The sequence below is a fragment of the Macaca thibetana genome, chromosome 13 (genome assembly GCF_024542745.1).
Source record: "Macaca thibetana thibetana isolate TM-01 chromosome 13, ASM2454274v1, whole genome shotgun sequence".
NCBI classification, from domain to species: domain Eukaryota; kingdom Metazoa; phylum Chordata; class Mammalia; order Primates; family Cercopithecidae; genus Macaca; species Macaca thibetana.
The window spans coordinates 80286412-80301407 of record NC_065590.1 but is presented as its reverse complement, the minus strand read 5'-3'; the positions used below and the strand labels follow the sequence as shown (position 1 = coordinate 80301407).

Below are 14996 nucleotides of genomic sequence, written 5' to 3'. Positions count from 1 at the left end.
ATTTCAGTCTGGGGAAGAGCTGGGAACAGCTGGAGAGGCAGAGGATTCTAGAATCGTGAAGCCCTAGCCAGTAACCTGTGGAGAGTGACTTCACCCCCAGGCGGCCAGAGCAGCAGCTGCTGCAAACCGAAAATGCCAGGAAGATCCATCTTCCCCTGCCCCTGGCCACCTCCAGGCTGGCTTCCTCTTCTGCGTGGTCTCTGTCTGGTTTGGCATTTCTCGCTCCCCAAGTCCTGGATCTTGGGGGATGGCCCGTGGCCACTGTACTGCCTGTAAAGGCCTCCAGATGGCGCTTTCAGCTCATCAGTGGTCGCTGCTTTAGTTTACGATGTGAACAGATAAAGCTGAAGGAAAGGCAGGTGTGTCCAGGTTACCAGGCCTCAGTCCCTGCCCCCAGAGCAGCTCAGGTGCCGTCCGCCTTGAGTGCGGGTGAGTGACCATAGCAGCCTTCTCCCATCTGGAGCTCCCTGGAGGAAGTTGTCCCTTTCAAAACCAATCTCAGAATTTAGGATAAGGTTACCAGATACAGCAAATAAAAATACAGAATGCAGGGCCAGGTGCGGTGGCTCACGCCTGTAATGCCAGCACTTTGGGAGGCCAAGGCCGGTGGATCACGAGGTCAGGAGATCGAGACCATCCTGGCTAACACGGTGAAAACGCGTCTCTACTAAAAATACAAAAAATTAGCAGGGTGTGGTGGCGGGCGCCTGTAGTCCCAGCTACTTGGGAGGCTGAGGCAGGAGAATGGCGTGAACCCTGGAAGCGGAGCTTGCAGTGAGCTGAGATGGTGCTGCGGCACTCCAACCTGGGCGACAGAGCGAGACTCCGTCTCAAAAAAACAAAACAAAACAAAGCAGAATGCCCAGTTAAATGTAAATTTAAGATAAAAAATAATTTTTTAGTTTAAGTATGTCCAAATGTCTGTGTCATACCTATGCTAAAAAATTATTTTTTAATAATTTATTTACTATTTTAAAATTATTTTTTAATAATTTATTTATTGTTTATTTGAAATTCAAATTTAACTAAGGTGTCTTGTCTTTATGTGGCAATTCTAGTTTAGGTTTGTTTACAGGAATTCCCCACCTTCTGTCTGATCCATGCTTATAGAACATCTACCAGGCATGTGTGAGATATGACAACAGGAAGCAAGAGTAGCTCCTGCATTTAGAGGTGAGTTTGAAAAAAGACATGTTGACCAACAAGAAAATGTAGGAAGCATGGGATAGTGGAAGAAGTCTGGATTTTGGTGTTGGCTTTAAGTTCAAGCTCCACTTCTGATGTTCACTAGCTGTGTTAACTTAGGTAAGTTATTAACCTCTGTGGGCCTCTGTTGTTTATGTGTGGAAATAGGAATAATACCAACCTCTGGATGGGCGTGGTGGCTCATGCCTGTAATCCCAGCACTTTGGGAGGCCGAGGCGGGTCGATCACCTGAGGTCAGGTATTTGAGACCAGCCTGGCCAACATGGTGAAACCCCTTCTCTACAAAAAATACAAAAATTAACCAGGTGTGGTGGTGGGCGCCTGTAATGCCAGCTACTTGGGAGGCTGAGGCAGGAGAATTGCTTGAACCTGGGAGGCGGAGGTTGCAGTGAGCCAAGACTGCGCCACTGCACTCCAGCCTGGGCGACAGAGCAAGACTCCATCTCAAAAAAAAATGGAAGGAATAATACCAACCTCAGAAGGTGACCAAGGAGGTTGTAAGAAATTGTATGTATCTCATGCCTGGCTGCCATAGGATCTGAATATATGCTAGTTTTATAAAATAATATAACTACCAGGCCAGGCACGGTGGCTCATGCCTATAATCCTGCACTTTGAGAGGCGGAGGCAGGCAGATCACCTGAGGCCAGGAGTTCGAGATCAGCCTGACTAACATGGTGAAACCCTGTCTCTACTATTTTTGAAAAAATTTTAAAAAGCCAGGCATGGTGGCAGGCACCTGTAATTCCAGCTACTCAAGAGGCTGAGGCAGGAGAATCTCTTGAACCTGGGAGGAGGAGGTTGCAGTGAGCCAAGATGGCGCCACTGCACTCCAGCCTGGGCTACAGAGTGAGATTCTGTCTCAATAATAATAATAATAATAATAATAATATAACTACCATGAGAAAGAGACAACTAAAAGTGTCATGGTAACAATTAACTTTACCTCCTTTGGGAGGCTGTCTACAAAGAATGTAACACTTCACTTTTATTTTATTTATATTATTATTATTATTTGAGATGAGATCTCACTGTGTTGACCAGACTGGCCTTAAACTCCTTACCTCAAGCGATCCTCCAATTTCAGCCTCCCAAAGTACTGGGATTACAGGTGTGAGCTGCCACACCTGGCCCACACTTCCCTTTTAAATAGAAATAATAGCTAATACCATGTAGTGAATGCCCACAACATTGCCCTAAGTATCTAATAAACATGATCTCATTTAATCTTTATATTAACTCTCCAAGGTATTTACTATTACTGTCCCCAATTTGCAAATGGAGAAACTGAGTTAAGAAGCTTATCACAGAGCTAGTAAGTGGTAGATTTAGTATGTTCACTTGAGTCCATCTAACTCCCCAACCAATGCTCCTAACCTCTATCTTACACTACCTTTGCATGGATTGGCCCTTGAAGTTTGACTTGGTGACCACTATGAAGAGAAGCACAGATTGTGGCTACCGAGCATCTGGAACAGCAGATGGAGATGCAGAAGCTGGGAGGGGTGAAAGAACAGTACTGGGGCCCTGAGTTGCTGGGCATTCTGGAAACAGCAGCTCATTAATGTTCACAGGTGTGTCTTAAGACCTTTGCAAGTTCTCAATTTCCACACTAGTTTCTACATAGAAGGTATAACTGGGGCGGATGGGGAGATTGAGTAGCCTCTTGACCCTAATGAAAGTTTTGTTAGTATTGATAGTCACCATTTATTTGATATTTATAGTACACCAGGCAGTGCCAGGCATTTTTCACACATTATCTTGTTTAATCATCACAACCACAGACCAAGAGAAAAACCAAGGCCAAGGTCACAGAGCTAGGCGGTGTTGGACCCAGTGCTTGTGTAACTCCAGCAGGGTGGAGGGTTGATGCACTCTCTAAATAAGGGCTCATTCACTTCAAGGCATGTAATTAAAATTCATTCATCAGCAAAATTGTGTATGACTTATATAGGTCCCTTGTAAACATTCAAAACCATGTCAAAGGTTTCCTGTATTGTGGGAATCAGTCTTATTTCAGTGCCCTGTTCCATGTTTAGCTAGTTTCAAATGAATAATGAACACAGTTAGTAACAATTACCAACATTGCAGCCCCTTCCTGCCGCCACCTCACAGCCGGAGCAGGGCAGGCTTGCTTGCTCCAGTCTGAACTCTAGCCCCGCAACTCACAGAGTTAATCCACCCTCTTAGACTCCTCCGGTTTGCCCACTCACCTTGGGGAAAGTGCAGAAAGATCAGATTTGTTTCAACTTGCTTGGGTGTTTTTACTCCAAGGTGTTAAAATGCAAAGTACAAGGTGACAGGAATACAAACGTAGATAAGATATGGTCTTTGAGTGTGAGGCCTTCCTATGCGGAAACATGGAGACAAGCATAATAACTGAAGGCAAAGGGGAACCATAACAAAGAATGGACCAGGTACCAAGGAGAAACAGCAAGTAGGGGCCAGTTGCAGTGGCTCACGCCTGTAATCCCGGCACTTTGGGAGGCCGAGGTGGAAGGATCACGAGGTCAGCAGTTTAAGACCATCCTGACCAATATGGTGAAACCCCGTCTCTACTAAAAATATAAAAAGTAGCCAGGTGTGGTGGTGCATGCCTATATTCCCAGCTACTCGGGAGGCTGAAGCAGGAGAATCGCTAGAACCTGGGAGGTGGAGTTTGCAGTGAGCCAAGATTGTGCCACTGCACTCCAGCCTGGGTGACAGAGCAAGACTCTGTCTCAAAAAGAAGAAAAAAAGAAAGAGCGAGTCTGGTCTCTGGGGGAGGCCCATGACCATGCCAGCGAGTTGGTGACACAAAAGCTGGTCTTGGAGAATGAGTCCAAGTTTGCCTGATGAAGGGAAAGGAAGGGTAACCCTGCGAGGCAGGCTCAGCTACAAAACAAAACCACTTGCTTGGCCAACTGCAAGAACTACAAAAGGTGGAGTAGGGGATAAGGTACAAAAGGAGCGGAAGGTGAAGGGGAAATGGTTGGTAGAGGCCAGACTATAATAGAGCTTGTCCACCATATGAAGATGTCTGAAGTTTTATATCCTTTAAGCCAATGTTTCTCAAACCTTTCCACTTAAAGCACCCCAAAGGCAGTGGATAGCGCAGGCATGGGAATAGAGGGCAGCAAATGTTGAGCTCAAACTCTCTTTAAAGGTCTTGTCTTTGAAATCATGTGACTCTTATATTCTACTCCATCTTATGTCTGTTTGTTTTAATGTTTACCTTAATACATAATAAATAAAAATAAATTTAAAATTAAAATAAGATAAATGTTGTTTTCTGAATCTCTAGATAAAATTTAAAGATTACATTTAAAGATATATTTATTGTAAATAAAATTCAAGAGGTCAGGCCTGGTGGCTGACACCTGTTATCCAGTGTTTTTGGAGACCCAGGCAGGAGGGTCGCTTGAGCCTAGGAATTCAACGGTGCAGTGAGCCATGATCATACACTGCACTCCAGCCTGGGCAACACAGCAAGACCCTACTTCAAAAAAAAAAATGAGGGCCAGGCGCAGTGGCTCGCGCCTGCAATCCCAGCAATTTGGGAGGCCAAGGTGGGCGGATAAATTGAGGTCAGGAGTTCAAGACCTGGCCAACATGGTGAAACCCCATCTCTACCAAAAAATACAAAAATTAGCTGGGTGTGGTGGCGCACGCCTGTAGTCACAACAGTTACTTGAGAGTCTGAGGTGGGAAAACTGCTTGAACTCAGGAGACGGAGGCTGCAGTGAGCCAAGATTGCACCATTGCACTCCATCCAGCCTGGGCGACAGAGTGAAACCCTGTCTCAAAAAAAAAAAAAAAAAAAAAAAACCAAAAAAAAACCATGAGGAAGATAATCTATTCTATAGTTCTTCCTGCCCTGTTTCCTTACGTGAATCCCCCATCCTGGAAGTTGCTTCAGCAGGTCTGATGACAGTCATAGGGATTTAAGCAGGATAGTTATGTGATAAGATTTATCTTCTAGAAAGACCCTTCTGGGCCGGGCGCGGTGGCTCAAGCCTGTAATCCCAGCACTTTGGGAGGCCGAGACGGGCGGATCATGAGGTCAGGAGATCGAGACCATCCTGGCTAACACGGTGAAACCCCGTCTCTACTAAAAAATACAAAAAACTAGCCGGGCGAGGTGGTGGGCGCCTGTAGTCCCAGCTACTCGGGAGGCTGAGGCAGGAGAATGGAGTGAACCTGGGAGGCGGAGCTTGCAGTGAGCTGAGATCCGGCCACTGCACTCCAGCCTGGGTGACAGCGAGACTCCGTCTCAAAAAAAAAAAGAAAAAAAGAAAGAAAGACCCTTCTGACAATTGTATAAAGGATGGATTGGAGGTGAGAGAGGCTGAAGGCAGAGAGAGCAGGTGGGAAGCTCTGCAGTAACCCGGGCAAAAGATGGTAAAGGTGAAGCAGATAAAGAAGGGAAGAGTTTTGAGAGGCATTTAAGAAGCGGAAGCCAGACAAGGTGGCTCATGCCTGTAATCCTAGCACTTTGGGAGGCCAAGATGGGGGGATCACTTGAGCTTGGGAGTTCTAGACCAGCTGGGAAACATGGTGAAACCCTGTCTCTACTAAAAACACAAAAATTAGCTGGCTTGTGCCACATGCCTGTGGTCCCAGCTATGTAGGAGGCTGAGGTGGGAGGATCACTGGAGCTCAGGAAGTCTAGGCTACAGTGAGCTGTGATCACACCACTGCACTCCAGCCTGGGTGACAGAGCAAGACCCTGTCTCGAAGACAACAACGACAACAACAAGAAGTGGAATTAGGGTCAGGCACTGGGCTTACACCTGTAATCCCAACACTTTGGGAGGCCAAGGCTGGAGGATTGCTTGAGCCCAGGAGTTTGAGACCAGGCTGGGCAGCATAGCAAGACCTGGTCTCTACAAAAAAAAAAAGAAGAATTTTTTTTTTTTTTTTTTTTTGTTGAGACAGAGTCTCACTCTGTCGTCCAGGCTGGAGTGCAGTGGCCGGATCTCAGCTCACTGCAAGCTCCGCCTCCCGGGTTTACACCATTCTCCTGCCTCAGCCTCCCAAGTAGCTGGGACTACAGGCGCCCGCCACCTCGCCTGGCTAGTTTTTTGTATGTTTTTAGTAGAGACAGAGTTTCACTGTGTTAGCCAGGATGGTCTCGATCTCCTGACCTCGTGATCCGCCCGTCTCGGCCTCCCAAAGTGCTGGGATTACAGGCTTGAGCCACCACGCCCGGCCAAAAAAAAGAATTTAAAAGAAAATTAGCCAGGTGTGGTGGCACACCCCTGTGGTCCCAGCTACTTGGGAAGCTGAGGTGGGAGGATTCTTTGAGCCCAGGATGTCGAGGCTGTAGGTGAGCCATGATCATGCCACTGTACTCCAGCTTGGGCAACAGAGCAAGACCCTGTCTTAAACAAACAAGCAAGCTAAAGAAGTGGAATTAATAGTATTAGAAAACTGTCCCGGGGCTGGGCATGGTGGCTCAAGCCATTAATCCAAGCACTTTGGGAGGCCAAGGCAGGTGGATCACCTGAAGTCAGGAGTTTGAGACCAGCCTGGCCAACATGGCGAAATCCTGTCTCTACTAAAAATATAAAAATTAGCCAGGCATGGTGGTGCATGCCTGTAGTTCCAGCTACTCAGGAGGCTGAGGCATGAGAATTGCTTGAACCTGGGAGGTGGAGGTTGCAGTGAGCTGAGATGATGCCACTGCACTCCAGCCTGGGCGACAGAGCGAGACTCCGGCCCAAAATAACAATAATAATAATAATAATTTGCAAATCATATATTATCTGATAATGGATTTATATCCAGAATATATGGAGAAATCCTAAAACTCAACAACAGAAAACAAACTGTCCGATTCAAAAATGGACGAAGGACTTGACAAGACATTTTTGCAAAGAAATTATACAAATGATCGATAAGCACTAAGACAACATAAAGAGTCGTCCAGTCAGCACCCTGCTGTTTAAGTTTCAGCCACCGTCTGACTCACACCTTGAGCTAGAACCATCCAACCACGGGCTTCCTGAATTCCCATCCCACAGAAACAGAGATAACGAAATGGTTGTTGCTTTAAACCACTGAATTGGAGTGATTCATTTTGTAGCAATAGTTAATGACACATGGTAAAATGTTAATATGTAGAGAATCTGGGTGAAGGGTATAAAGGAACTCTTTGTAGAATGGGCCTCTACCTTGTGTGTGACAAAGGGGTGGGGTTACAAGGATCATAGCCTCTTCTCAGGATTACTCAAGGCAGTCTCCCACCCAAGTCTACACCGTAACAATGAAGCTGAGCTGCAACTTCAGAATGGGAAAGCAAGATAAACTGAGCATGCAATTTCCCTGTTGCCTTGGTGACACCCAGATACCCTGCAGATGCGGTTAGAAACAGCTTCAGTTGTCCAACTCTCTGGCTAGAAAAAAGTGTAGCCTGAGTTTTTACACTCCTAACCCCTTGATTTGTTTGGGGAATTATTGTCTACAAAGAGCTCTCTCCTTTCTGAGAATTACTTTAGGTGGAAGAAGAGACTATGTGCTGTGTCCCTTCTCTTTTCTCACTCTATTTGTAACTTTTTTCCTTCTTTTTTCCCCAAGAAAATGGGCTCAGTTGGGGTGCTTTGGCACCAATAGTCCTGCGGTGGAATTTGTGGGAGCTAGACAGGGAGATTTGGAAGATAATGCTAGGTTGTGAGTTCTTGCTTTTGAGTTGTTTGAAGAGAATGCAGCATCTCTGGCATGTCAACAAGCCCAGCAGAATCCAGTAACATTCACCAAGAGGGCTTGATTAGAGTTGGTTACGGGATGATCAGGATGGTTAGGTGTGAAGAGCTTACGCTGATTATGGAGGGTACGGGAGTCACGGGGTTGGTACCCAGTGAGGAAATTTACCTTAGTAGAAACATTTGGGATAGTGTAGAATAGAGAAGTGCTAGAGGCAAGGATTCAGGAAATAGAGAATGCCAGAGTCTCAATTAACAGGATGGAAAGCTAAGGAGATGAGAGACTTTTAATAGTAGCATAGTACTAAAAGACAAACTATGTGTAAAGGTATTAGAAAAATGGGGATTGAGACTCTGAGGCAGTTAGGCCAGAGAAAAGAAGAAGGAAAACATTCGTCTTCATTTGATTCAATTACATAAACATTTCTCAGAATCTACTATGTGTCACATGCTGTGGTGGATGCTGAGGGAGGTGATGAAAAAGACAGAATTCCTGCCCACCAGGGTCACATAGTCTGATTGGAGACACAGACACGTAAACAAATGACTAGTGTAAGGTGTGTGTAAGAAAGGAGGAATGTACAGGGTGGGTACAAAGGTGACCTCAAGGCATCCACGGGAGTCAGGGCTGAGGGAGGAAGAGCCAGAAGACATCAGCACAAAGAGAACCAAGATGTTGAAGTCACAGGGGAAAAGAACATACTGGAGCCCTAGGCAGAGCAGTGCAGGACAAGGACAGCAAGCGTGGAGAGAAACGGCGGGATCCAGAAGAACCTAGGAGATCCATAACAGCACGATTGGGGGAGGGAATTCGGGAACACAAATGGACATGTCAGAGGGAGCTAGTTATGAGGAAGTAGACTGCAAACCAGATAGTGAGCAAGATGAAGAAATAAGAGGTTTTTATCCTTGCAATGGGAGAGAAACAATAAGGCTGACAAAAACTCAAGTGATCTGTAGATAGACGATTTCGTTAGCTCGATTTAAGGGTAAAGGTGTACACTCTCTGGTAGGAGATGAAAGGGGATGTTTAAAACAGGTAGAAAAAATTGGGCTGGGCACGGTGTCTCATGCCTGTAATCCCACCACTTTGGGAGGCCGAGGCAGGTGGATCATCTGAGGTCTGGAGTTCGAGACCAGCCTGGCCGACATGGTGAAACCCCATCTCTACTACTACTAAAAAAAAAAAAAAAAAAAAAAAATAGCCTGGTGTGGTGCCGCGCGCCTGTAATCCCAGCTACTCGGGAGACTGAGGCAGGAGAATGGCTTGAACCCAGGAGGCGGAGGTTGCAGCGAGTCAAGATCGCGCCATTGCACTCCAGCCTGGGGGACAAGAGTGAAACTCCGTCCCAAAGAAAAAGAAAACAAAATGAATTTGGGGATTAGAGAAAAAGACTGTGATTGGAACCCGCACACCAAGAGAGGAGATAAAACCCAGCCTTAGCTCTTCCATGTCGCTGAAAGAGAAGAAAACGTCTCTTTTTCCTTTTCCGTAGCCATAAAAGATGAAAATCCGTCTTCCAGCTACTGGAATCAGGTGTACACGGTTGTTCCTCCCGTGATGAGACAGGGCGGAGGGATTGTTACCCTGTTGCCAAGGAAAAAGGAAGGGGCTGTTCCCAGTTGCTATGGTGACGAGGTAGGCGCGTTCCCTCGGTACCGCCGCACACGTCTGAGGCGGTCTCGTCTCCTCGTTGCTACGGCAACGCAATGGGCCTGTTCCCATCGCCCCCCGCCTCCCGCCGCAGTCGCTAAGGCAAGGTGGAGGTAGGGGCTGTCCTCCTCCCGCCGCTCAGTTGCCTTGGAGACGGCGGGTGCCCTGGCCCCGCCCCGCTCGGACTGACAGCGGCGGCCGCATCGCGCCTGCGCAGTGCCCTCGTCCCCCGCAGTCTCTGTGCGTTGAAGCCGGAGACCGCGGCGGCCTCAGCGAGGACCCTTCGCCCCGGAGCCGCCGGCCGGGACCGCAGCCTCTGCCGCAGCGCCCCCACCACCTGTCCCCTCCCCCGCCGCCTCCGCCGGAGCCGCCTCGCGCACTGTGAGTCCGGGCAGAGGCGACGGACGCCGTGGGGCTGAGTCAGCGGGAGGCCCGGGCCCGGGCTGGGGGAGGGGAACAGGGCTCCCCCCGCCCCCGCCTCCCCACCCGTACCCCCGCACCCCGACCGCACCTTCCCCGCGCCGGTCAACCCCCTCCATCCCTGTCGCCAGGTTCCCTCCGGCCTCGGCGGCCCGGCCTCCCCAGCCACTCCCCCTCCCCTTCTCTCCGCTCCCCTTCCCTCAGTCTCTCCGGATCCACCTTGGAGGTCCTTCCCCACTAGACGTGGCCACCGCACCTCTGCCCTGGACTGATATTTCCCGCAAACTACCTCCCGTCCTCCCTTGTCCCTTCTCCCTCCTCCTCACTCCTCCTAGGCCTGACATCTCCCGGCCTCTCTGGTTTTCCCCAGTGATGTGCCAGAAAGAGTGACAGGAGAGCGAGGGGAGACTTGGGGGAGGGGAAACCTCGCGCCGGGCCCAGCCTGGGGGCCTCGGGTTTCTTCCCCACACGCTCCTGCGTGGCTGGTTTGGAGAAGCAGGTCTGGAGAGTTCTCACGGGCTGCTCAGAGATTGCAGGGCTTTTCGAATAGATCTGGCTGGGAAGGGTTCAGCTCCATCGTGATCATCTAGCGTTTAGTGAACGCGGCTAGTGCCTGGTGGCCTTCTAGTGGGCTGAGCTACTGCCCAGCCGGTGGTGTGGCGCGGGGAGTAGAAGTAGTGGAGGGAAGGGAAAAAAGGTTGCTTTTGGGAGCTCAAAGTTGCTGCGCTTCCGGTGTGTTGTTGTGAATAAGCATCTTGCGGTACTCTTTAAAATGCATTTTTTTTTTTTTTTTAATCGCACTACAACCCTGGTATAATGTGAGGTTTGGAAACAGGCCTGATAGCATCCATAGGAAGTGCTTACTGTGTATATATGAAGGGGCTGTGGCAGGACTTGATCTTGGATTCCTGTAAATTAACTAATTGGATAGTAGTGGTAGTTTTAACATAACGAGTGCCGAGTTGAGAGGAAGGAGAAAAATCGAAGCTTCTCCGTGGTGTAGGTGTGAGGCCTGTACACTGTGCCTCCTCCAGCTGTGTGTCTGTGTGGGGGCTGTCACCAGATGGGGGTTCTAGCATATTTGGACAATTCCCTGGGTTATGTTTGCTACCCCTCCACCTGCCCATCTTGCAGTCCCTGTTCTTGGAATAGAGGAGGATCCCAAACAGTTCTCTTTTTCCAGGAGAACTGAGCTGAAGTCACAGTTAGTGCCCAGAGCCAGAAACTCTTAATAAACATGTCTCAACTTGAGGGCCCCTAACTACTATGTGTGTACCTCATTGACAACTTCTTTTTTATTTGGCTTCCAAATTTCAGTATGCTGTTAGAAAACATGTGTAAATATAAGCCAGACCTACCGCACAAGAGGCTTTGGGATTTTTACTCCAGATGGTAAAAGGAACTCATGGTCCATTTCTAAAAATCATGGTGAAGGAGCCACTCATTTGGAGTTTCTGGGGTTGCAAACAGTGAGAAATAACTATTTCACTCCTTTCCTTTGCTCAATCATGGTCTATTGGCAGCCTCCTCAGAGCCACTCCCTGCCCCCATGCCCATCAGATTAGTTTACAGTAGCCAAGACGGCTGTCGCCCTAGTTTTAAACATAGAGATGAAGTTCAGAAAAACTATAGCCGCCATCCAGCAGGGCAGTTTCTTCTGTTTTGAATGCCAGACTGGGGTTTGGTGGGATGCACCTGCCTGTGGTGCAATGGGAACCGTGGGGCCTGAGAGTGGCATTCCTTCTGTGTGGTCCTGTGTCACATAGCTCACCAAAATACCCGAGCAGGGCAGGAGCAGACAGCTGTGCTGGAGAGCTGCTCCTCCTGGGCTGAGTGTATTTTGGGAATCAGCAATATTACTGGGGTAGAGGGTTGTGAATTAAGGAGGAAGAAAATGTGTCAAGGCTAGATAGATCAGGAGGGTGTAAGTAAAATGTTGCTTTCCAGTTTGCTGTGGAATAGTACATTTTCAGAGGATCAGAGTGGTTTTTATATGGATTAATTTGCCTTTGAAATCCATACCAGTGTTTTATGAGATAATGATGGAATGCCTTTTAAACTGCTACTATGAGGAAACAGGACTAATACTTGTCTTATACGTTGCCTATCCAGCTGTTGCTGAATGTAATTGTTAAGATCAAGGAGAGGGACATGATTTGAACCAAGTTAGACCTAAATCTATGTAATGGATGTTAAGGTTTTGTAGGACTGTATTCTTGATTCTAAGACACACTAACAATTTACCAACAGCTTTTAGGTAACATAATCTATTGCTACCAGATCAAGATATATATGTTGATTCCAAGGTGCATCCTCATTTTAGAAACACTAAAACCCTCGGGAAGTGGCAAGACTTGAGGGAGGGATTTGTGAATTTTGGAACTGAGAAAGAATGCTATTGCCTGTGTGATGATGCCATTTCCAACCTACTGTCCTGAGAGTGCAGGCATTGTGAAGATGAGTTTCTTCCAGTCCGTCCTCCACACGAGCACACATTGTGGGACTGTATTTGTAAGATGACTGGCTGGAATCAGGCATAGTAGGAGGCTATTGAATGGAGGAAAGTTCCCATATGGGAATGCAACCCAAGGTCTTAATGTAGTACTCTCCAGAAACTGAGCCAACTATCTGGCAGCAAACATCTTATGAGCTATACCCGATTTTAGCCGAGTAACATTTGTCAGAAGCCGAACAGAAAATATAGTTTTTTTAAAAAAACAGAATGCATCTACCCTAATTTGCTTACAGATCCATTTGTAAGGTCCCAAGGCACATGTCTCCCTCCCTTAGGATGTTAGCACTGGAGGTGACCCCAGATGGTATAGTTTAATACCCTCATTTCTAAAGTTGACACAAGACACCAAGAGTTAAATGACTTGCCTAAGGTCACCCAACCCATGTAGAACATATGTAAAAACACTTTGTAAACTGTGTACACTAGGCAGATGAATGTTGGTGGTTATTAGTGGCTGAGTCAGGATTAGATCTCCAGATTTCCAGACTAGAGTTATTCTTCAACACCACATTGCCTCATCCCTCATAATGTTCCAAAGGGTTTTAATAAAAATAAGTTAGTAGTCTGTAATTAGCCCTGTAGACAAGGGCTTGTTTTGTCATCTGAGATGTTGCACAGCCAGGCAAAATTTTGTGTCAAACTGTCTACTAAATATTTATTCTTGTCACCTTAAAAATATATATATATTTTTTATCACACATTCTGACTTCAGGAAGGTCTTTCTTTCTTTAATTTGCATCGACTAACAGAAAAGCAAATGTGAAGCTGGGTATTCGAAGTCTTTTCTACTTCTTATCTGTGAGACTGCTGCATTCCAGAAAGCAAGGTGGAGAGGCAGACTGGGCTGAGAGGAGGAGCGTGCACACTGGGCAGCTGCGGGGTTATCTTCCAGCTCTCAGAATGGAACCTTTTGTAGTTTCTGGGAGCCATAAGGGCTTCTAAACCCTCTCCTTGGGAAGCACTGAGGCAGCCTGGCCTCTGGAAGCAGGCAGACTTGAGTTCAGATCCCCATCCAGCCACCTCCTGGCTGTGTGGCCTTGGTGAGCTATGTTACCTCTGAATGCCAGTTTCCTCATTTATAACCCTGGAGTAATAACCATCTGTTTTAGAGGGTTATTGTGAAGATTAAATGAAAGAGAGTATGTAGAGTGCTTACTTCTTAAGAAATAGCAGTGATTATTTTATATTGACTAAAGCATAAAATAGCAAATAATGGTTTCAAAATTGTATCGTGATTTAGGTCCATCTTGGACCCTCAGTTTCGTGGCCCCCATCTCTCAGCAGCCCTCTTGGTATTTGTCAGGAACAGAGAGGAGGTTTGTCCCGGAAAGACCCGGCACTTGCATTATTATTTCAACTGCCAAAACAGGAGTATATGAAACGTATCTTTGCTCCATGTATTCAGCCGACCTGAAAGACTAGCAGGACAGGAGCATTTGACTTTAGGAGGCACAGATGTGCTGTGCTTGGGTGTGTGATGAGGGTGGCTAATCCTCCAGCGGGGAGGCCAGTCTGGAGTGGTCTTCATTTGAAATAGAAAAGCTGCTGAGCTCTTGCTTGTGAGGGACACACATGTGGTCTTTATTGACTTTCTCAACTGGTAGAGGCATAGATTTCATCGGTGACTTTGCTAAAATCAGCTTCTGCATCCTTGAGATCCAGAGGGCGAAGGAAAGGAGCTATTCATCTTAGGAGGGAAACCTCACCAGTGACCGAGGTAAAGGGAGGTCATTTTGGATGGAGAGAATTACAAACTGGCTCAAGGCAGAGACTACTGATTAATTAAAGAACCAGGGCAAGCTGTTCAGGTGAGAGAGCAAAAGTGAATTTAAATTCCTAGATAAATTTCAGTAGGGAAGGAAATACCCACGTATAGACATCTAAAGATTGAAAAGAGAAACGCAATAATGTTTACCTCTGGGAGGTGGGATTTGGGCGTGGGGAAGGGAAAAGGAGACTCAAAGGGGAACTTTTACTTGATATGCTTTCGTATTTGACTTGTTGTAAGAAGCATGTATGATTTAGTCATTTAATGAAGACCAAATAGAATGGGTAGTGATTGTTGTTCAGTAAATACATTTTGATACAAAAGAAGCAGCTGCCTTTACTTGGAGCCTCTCATGCCTGAGGCAAATAGGGTTTGACAGCTTCAAGCAGGCCCAGGCAGTTTGCACCAAACCAAGTTCTTTAGTGAAGTCAGGACCCTCCAAAGTGGCTGCTTCCCAGTCAGCCCAGGGTACTTAACTGACCACCCACCTCATCACCTCTTCCTAGTCTTTTCACTTCCGTGTTGAGAAAGTCCCCTCCATCTCTTGACCAGCTAAAATAATCATCATTATTCTAATAAGCTAATTTAATTTTCAACTATTGATGAAAATGGCATCTGATTATACGACCTTCATGAAAAATTCCTGCCTCTTAGTTAATGTCAAGAGGGCTTGAAGTTTAAAGGGACCCAAGCTGAAATGCTGGCACACTGTGTAGCTAAGTTCTAGATCAGACCTAGCTGGTACAGCAC

The 14996-nt window shown here is 46.9% G+C and overlaps 1 protein-coding gene across 4 annotated transcripts in view; it reads left to right on the top strand.

The window, feature by feature from the left end:
• The window catches only part of MAPRE3 (microtubule associated protein RP/EB family member 3), a 420985-nt gene that overhangs the window by 352975 nt on the left and 53014 nt on the right, over positions 1-14996 (top strand). The window contains exon 2 of one of the 4 annotated variants that reach the window (XM_050753844.1): positions 9768-9924. The gene's annotated coding sequence lies outside the window, so the exon portion shown is untranslated. Of the gene's footprint in view, positions 1-9749; positions 9925-14996 lie in introns of those variants that run through there. The other 3 variants (XM_050753843.1, XM_050753841.1, XM_050753842.1) reach the window with 3 other exon arrangements.